The sequence below is a fragment of the Pteropus medius genome, unplaced genomic scaffold, assembly GCF_902729225.1.
Source record: "Pteropus medius unplaced genomic scaffold, Ma_sr-lr_union100, whole genome shotgun sequence".
NCBI classification, from domain to species: Eukaryota; Metazoa; Chordata; class Mammalia; order Chiroptera; family Pteropodidae; genus Pteropus; species Pteropus medius.
In genome coordinates, this window is record NW_024351560.1 from 184944 (window position 1) to 190943 (window position 6000).

The 6000-nt window shown below is 45.4% G+C and overlaps 1 pseudogene; it reads right to left on the minus strand.

Annotated features, from left to right (window-relative positions):
- Positions 1 to 980: 980 nt before the first annotated feature.
- LOC120587034 (chitotriosidase-1-like) lies at positions 981 to 4044 on the minus strand (annotated as a pseudogene).
- Positions 4045 to 6000: the final 1956 nt, after the last annotated feature.

The window sequence follows — 6000 nt, forward strand, 5'->3', positions numbered from 1 at the left end:
CCCTTTTAGACATTGATACTGGACTCAAAACTGTGTTAGAAAGAAGTCTTCAATTTAAATACCTGTTAAATGGAAATATTTTTTCTGCCTCATTTGGCAAATGGAAAGAGTAAGTGAGATAATACATATGAAAGGCCGCAAACAGGATTTATCTCAAAGTGATATTAGTACCAGGGGTCTGGATTCTCATTTTAATGTGAAGAGAGCAGAGCCCATAGGCAGAGAGAGAGTCTCCTCTCCGCTGCCATTTAGTGTACACCTTTTAAATAATCTGTGGAGGTCACAAAGAAACATTTTCCTCTGCTGCCATCTATTGTGCATCTTGGGAATAACACCTGAGTGGAGGTCACTATGAAAGGATCCTCTCTAATGCCATCTAGTGTGCGTATAGAGGATAACACATGAGTAGAGATTGCAAAAAGATCTCTGCTGCTATCTAGTGTGCATCTTGGGAGTAACACTTGAGTGGAGATCACCAGGAAAAAGTCTTCTCTCTCCAAAGGGTTCTGAGCCAATGAAGAATGTGCTGTACCCCAGATGCCATCTCCTGTGCCCTGGAAGCTGCCTGCTAAAATGTGGAGTCCTCGAGGTGAAACTTGTTGCACGGCTTAGTACACCCTGAATCAACCACTTTCTCGGCTAGCTCTTCCCTATGCATACCTTATGCCACCCTCCCCTCCTGTTTCTATACCTTCTCCAGGGCAGTTTTTGAACTTATAATGTGATGAGAGAGCCTCTGTAAGTCATTACTTCTGGGGGCTGAAAAACAAAGTGGAGTGCAAACCAAAGATTTATTTTGCCTGTGAAAGAGGCAGCCCAGGTAGACCAGACCAAAAGGAACCTAGGTCCTAAAGCAAAAAGTTTGGGTACGGAAAGACCACAGAAAGGTCTGCAGGAGTCAGACTTCAGCCGCCAGAGAGAGCAAGAAGCAGACTGTGGAGAGACCTTGGGCTCTGGCCTGGGGTTTGGGGAGATGGGGTTTAGGTGCTGCATTTGCAAGAGGAGCTGAACACCAGGTTCCTTGTGCAGCTTTGCTGAAACAGCCACTCCCTGCATAGCTGTAGTAGTTGTACCTGTTCCAAGGGTAGGGACAGAATCTGTCTGCCTTCCCTTGGCAGAAGGTGTCTTGTCCAAGGCCGTGGCCACGCTCAGGTTCAGAAGGCTAAACTGGTGTGGGAATTTCAGGCTTGGAGCAGTGGGGCAGACTAAAGGTGTGTATGGAAGACCTAGGAAAACAGTGAAGATTCAGCCAAGGCTCCTCCAACAGATTCCAGATCTATAGATCAAGCATACAGTCAGCAACACTGAGGAGGCTCAACAGCCTACATCCTACAGGCAGAGAACAGCCAAACAGCAGCCAAAACCATGGCTGTGGCACAGCTCAACACTGGGTCTATGTGTATAATCAGGCAGTTAATGGCTATCTGCCATCTACAAAGCCCAACCATATACTGGTGAGGTCTTGTGGAGGTTTCACATTATAAGTTGAGTGTAGTATTTCTTCTTGAGAAGAGAAAGGCAAGCAGCTGCTCCCAGGCTGAGGGCCCTGAAGGGGATCCCTGGTTCCCAAAAGCCTGGGCAGATATTGCTACAACGCGAAAGAGGAAGAAGAGTGTGAAAAGTGAATTGTTTCAACAGTTTTCGCAGCTCTTGGGGGGAGGTGAATGAAATTTGGGCAATCATAGTACAAAGTCATTTCCTCAGAAAGAGCCAGGACCTGCAGTTCAGAGAGCAGGTTCATACTTTATGTCTGAATTTTCCTTGTGGTCTTTGGCCCCTTACTCACTTGGCTCCAGCTTCAGTATCTTGATGAGAGGATATCAGTCTTGGCTACAAAAGGAGCCACCGAAGTCATCCATGTCCAGCACCCATACCATGGCCCCACCCAGTCCCTTCTGTTTCAGTTAGCTGAACTATATGAGGAGTGAGATGGGGGTGGAGGAGGAGCCCAGGGAAGCCTGGCCAAGCCAGCTCTAGAGCTCAGCTTTCTCATCTAGACAGAGCCCTTTTTTCCTCCAGCACCCACAGGTCCATGAGTGGTTGAGGCTTCTGGACACATCCTTGGAGTGGGAGCCTAGATGGCTGAGTCCTGTTCTCTGCCAAATATGAGTCCTTCTGGAATCGCCCTGTCCTGAGATAAGCATGGTCTGGGGTGGGGGGGGGGTGCGGGGAGATGGAGGCATGAGGAGTGGGTGGTATGTGGACTTCTTTAGGTTGGAAGCTTTAACATCTCAACTTTTTCTGCACTATGTTCCTGTGTTTTGGGGTATTATCTGCTGGTCATGATGAATTAAATTACTAAAGAGAACGACTAAGCTTCCCCAAAGACCTGAATCAATTCCCTGTATTCATGTCTTTGTCTTCCCTAAAGGCCTTCTCTCCTCCACTAGATTCCTGAGGCTTCCTCAGGGTATGCTGTGTATTCCCTCAGAGAGGGCTTCCTGTCCTCTAATGCTGCCAGGTGCCATGGCTCCCCTTGGAGTAAGGCTGAGCTTGGAGGGTAGGGCTGGTCTGCTACCCTTGTTGGCCCCAATTTTCCTCTCCAGACACCTCCCCTCTTACACTGTCCCCTCTCGGGAGTCCAGTTATGTGGCCCTACATCTCATTCTTGGATTCTGTCCTCCTCTTTCCTCTCCACATATTTTTACTCCTACAGAATTCTCCCCAGAATGCTCACCTTCTCTGGCCCTTAAGACTTTCACAAAGACCCTTTCACCATGATCCCTTCTCCCATCTCCCCCAGCCAAGATCATAGTCCTTCCTCACTTCTCTCAGAGCACTTTGTCTACACCTCTCAAAGTACCTGCCACTGCCTGCCCTGCATGATAACTGATGTGAGATATGCAGATGGACAAGTGCAGTTTCCTCTGCAGGAACTAATCATCTCCCGTGGAAGAGAGCCAAGGCTCCTCCGAAAGATTCCAAATCTATATACACTAAATAAACACTAAATTATAGAGCCACCAGTATTGGGCAAGAGCTGGGGTTATATAAATAAATCAAAAGGTCTATAATTTGAGCATGCATCAAATATTGTCAATGGACTGAATAAAATGATACGCCTCACCGTATGCATCTTGCCTCTTCATATATCTGTAAAATTTGTTGTATTTGATAAATAACAATTCTTTCAAGAGTGCTACTCACTGTAGAGTAATTTTTATAGTTATTGGTGTCTTTTCTTAATCAATAGGTGATAAAGGTATAATATGCTGTCACATGGAGATCAGTGAAATGCTCGGATAGTTTAAATGAGACTCCTCCTTAAAAAGGTTCTGAATGCTGTCATCTGCTGTTAGTGACAGGCCTTAGGCCCATCAGGACCACCCCCTTCCAGCAGGGCTGGGCTTCCTCTTGGTTCTGAAGCTCTTTACATCATCATAAACTATGAACTGGTCATCCTGGAAGGCATGGGGCGCCTTCTGGTCCTTGATTCTGTGCTCAGCAGCCTTCTTTTGGGAGCAGCCCTGTAGGAGTAAGAGGCTGAGATGAGGAGGAGGTGGAAGTCACCACAGACACCTGTGCCTCCCCACCAAAAGTAGACTAGAGAGTGGAAAATAACTGTCTGAGGAAACCAGGAAAACCTAGGGAATTCCAGATGGAGTGACCTGGAACCCTGGATTCAATGACATGCCTGGGCTTAAGGACAAATCTCTGATGGCAGGCAGGGGATGGAATCTGCCTGGCCAGAATTCACTGTGCTTGGTATCTTTACTCAGAAACTATGAGAAAAGGTACCCCCAACCCCTAACATTCAGGGTGGCTATGGGGTTCCTTCATAGTAGGCCAGCAGCCCGGCCTCTCTGGTGAAGGAGTCAGAGGTTCCAGACCCCAAGGCCGGGGCCCCACTCTGGAGCCTGATGAGGAGGCCAGGATGGAGAATTGTCCATAGGTGGGTATGCCATGGATCAGTTTGTTGGTGGAGGTCTCCTTCTTCAGCCACTGTAGAGTCCTGGTGGTAGGGAAGGGGGGGCCAGGGTTGATGTTGTTTGCCTTCAGCTTGGTTGTGGCCATCCAAGCCTGGGGACTTCGGAGGAGCTTCATATTCTAGCCCTGCCCTGTTTCCTTTAGATCTTGTCTGATTGAGAGAAGCTGCATGGCACTATAGATGAAAACATGGGCTTTGAAGTCAGACAACCATTCACTGAGTAAATATTTACTGATGGCCTGCCAAGTGCCAGGCACTGTCCTAGGTGCTTGAGACACCTCAGTGAACAGCGTAGTCAGAGATTCCTGCCTCACTCAGCAACTTATTTAATCTTGCTGAGCCTCAAGTATCCTATTTGTAAAATGAAAACAATAAAAAATACCTATCTGTATTTCTAAGGTATTGTGAGAATTAAAGGACATAATGCACATATAAGGTGTAACAATGCAATAAAGGGTAGCTATGGTCATGATCATTATCATTACTTTTGTTTCGTTCTGAGTACATGAGTAGGGAATTGGGTCTGCTTTATTTATCTCTGTATTCCCAGTTTCTAGAATAATGCTTGACATTTATGTGCGCAAATAGAAAGAAAAAATAACTACAGAGATTTCTCATCTACCTCTGAACAAGACCTTCCTTCATCATGTATTACTTGACACGATAGCTCCAGGCCTGTGACATGAGGAGGTACCTAATACAAGTAAGTGGAATAAACGAATGATGAGGATTCTTTCCTTAAGCTGGGATTATGGGATCGCTTCCCCTAAAAAGCTGCCCTCTTTGAGTCTGGGCCCTCTAGTTACTCTGCATCTTCTCAGCATTTAGGCAAAGAGGCACTCTCACTATGTTTAATTACAGTCATTATTTTTTCCTGGTCTATGTGACTTATCTTCTATTAGATTGCGCTTTCTGAAGGCAGAGTTCAGGGCCTCTGGCTGAGTCTGACGGCACTTTGGGGAGAGTTTGGAAAAGTCATCTCTCTGGCCAGAAGCAACCCCGGGCACACAGTGTGAAGATTAAAAGGGCATTCTGTAGGATGAGAAACACCTCGCTAACCTTGTGTGGGTCCAGAGCATGAGCCAGTGGGACTTCAAACCCCTCATCTCGCAGGTAAATGCTTTGTGTGTTTCCCCATCAGACTGGTTGGCTTCCCCCAGGACGTGCAGTTTACTTTAGGGTTTTTTGTTGTTCTTGATTTTTAAAGAATAAATTCGGCTTATGAGATGTTTTTAACCCTCTTAATGAGGAAATCCCACCCCACCCCAGTCTAAAACTGAGCCTCTCCTTTCCAGAGGTTGGGGTAGGGATGGGGATGGGACGGGTGGTTCTTACCTGAGAGACACCCCCTGAGAATTTATCCACTTGGGAAAGCTCCCACCTTTGAAAGCACTTTCCAGATGGTCAAGGAATTAAAGTTCACCCATTCTTGAAGGGAATGAGGAGGGGGGGGTCTTTGAAGGAAACAGGAACCATTTTGGCTGGAAACTCAAGCTCAAAGAGGGCCTCCAAATCAGTCCCTGGTTTGTTTCATGTCATTAAGTTGGTTTGCTGTGTCTCATGTCACCCACGAGGCTACACAGAACATGAAACCCAACACTTTCTTCTCTTTCACATCACTCCTAATGAATATAGCTCATGATAAGCTGGTTGCTGATGTGTCATAGAATAGCCACTAATATATCTTATGTTGATGTAATTTGAGTGCAAATGTGGATAATGTTTAAGGTTACTTAAAGTTGTTATTACTAGTACTTACATCAGGCTTTATTGTGCATTCACCACATTGCTGGGAAATGTGCTGAAGGATTACTTCCTGTGGTATTTCTTTTTACAAACTACTGATAACATTGTTGCCCATAGATTATAAACTAAAAATGGTATTTTTGCATATTTGTTACATCATTGGTTATTTTAAAAGGTGAGTTTCAGAGTGTACCATTTGCTCTGTGAATAAAAAATATCGACAATCACAAGACTAAACTTATTTTCAGTTTTTTGGACTATAAAAATTAATAACTTAGGTAGCCTGTGATACTATGTAAATATTTACAAAACTTCTTAAAATAGAA